Genomic DNA, 809 nt, shown 5'->3' on the forward strand with positions numbered 1-809 from the left:
CATTGAGTGTCTGCCCCCTGGTGGTCAGTGTGTGTCATTGTGACCAGTCATTCCCAGTCGTTCTGCTGTTAGGGTCAATTTGCATATTACCCTTTTATTACATAGGATACTAGTATAAGAATAAACTCAAAATGAATTAAGACTTAAATGTTAGGCTTGAAACCATAAAAATCCTAAAAGAAAACATTATAAAATCGCGGACATTTCTCATACCAATATTGGTGATGGAAGGAGACTTGACTTAGGGTGGTGAACACACAATACAATATACAGATGATGTATATATTGCCTCAGGCAAGGGAAACAAAATAAAAAATAAATAAATGAGACTACATCAAAATAAAAGTTTTTGCACTGCAAAGGAAACCATCAACAAAATGAAAAGACAACTCTCTGCATGGGAGAACATATTTGCCAATACATCTGATAAGGGGTTAATATCCAAAATTTATAAAGAATTTATAAAACTCAACACCAAAAAACCCAAACAATCCAATTTAAAAATGGGCAAAGGACCTGAAGAGACACTTCTCCAAAGAAGACATACAGATGACCAAGAGACATATGAAAAGATGCTCAATGTCATTAATCATCAGAGAAATGCAAATTAAAACCACAATGAGATATCACCTCATACTTGTCAGAATGGCTACCATTAACAAATCAACAAACAACAAGTGTTGGCAAGGATGTAGAGAAAAGGGAACCCTTGTGCACTGTTGGTGGGAATGAAGATTGGTGCCGCCACAGTGTAATGGAGTTATCTCAAAAATTTAAAAATGGAACTGCCTTATGCCCCAGTGATCCCA

The sequence above is a fragment of the Myotis brandtii genome, unplaced genomic scaffold (genome assembly GCF_000412655.1).
Source record: "Myotis brandtii unplaced genomic scaffold, ASM41265v1 scaffold115, whole genome shotgun sequence".
NCBI lineage: Eukaryota > Metazoa > Chordata > Mammalia > Chiroptera > Vespertilionidae > Myotis > Myotis brandtii.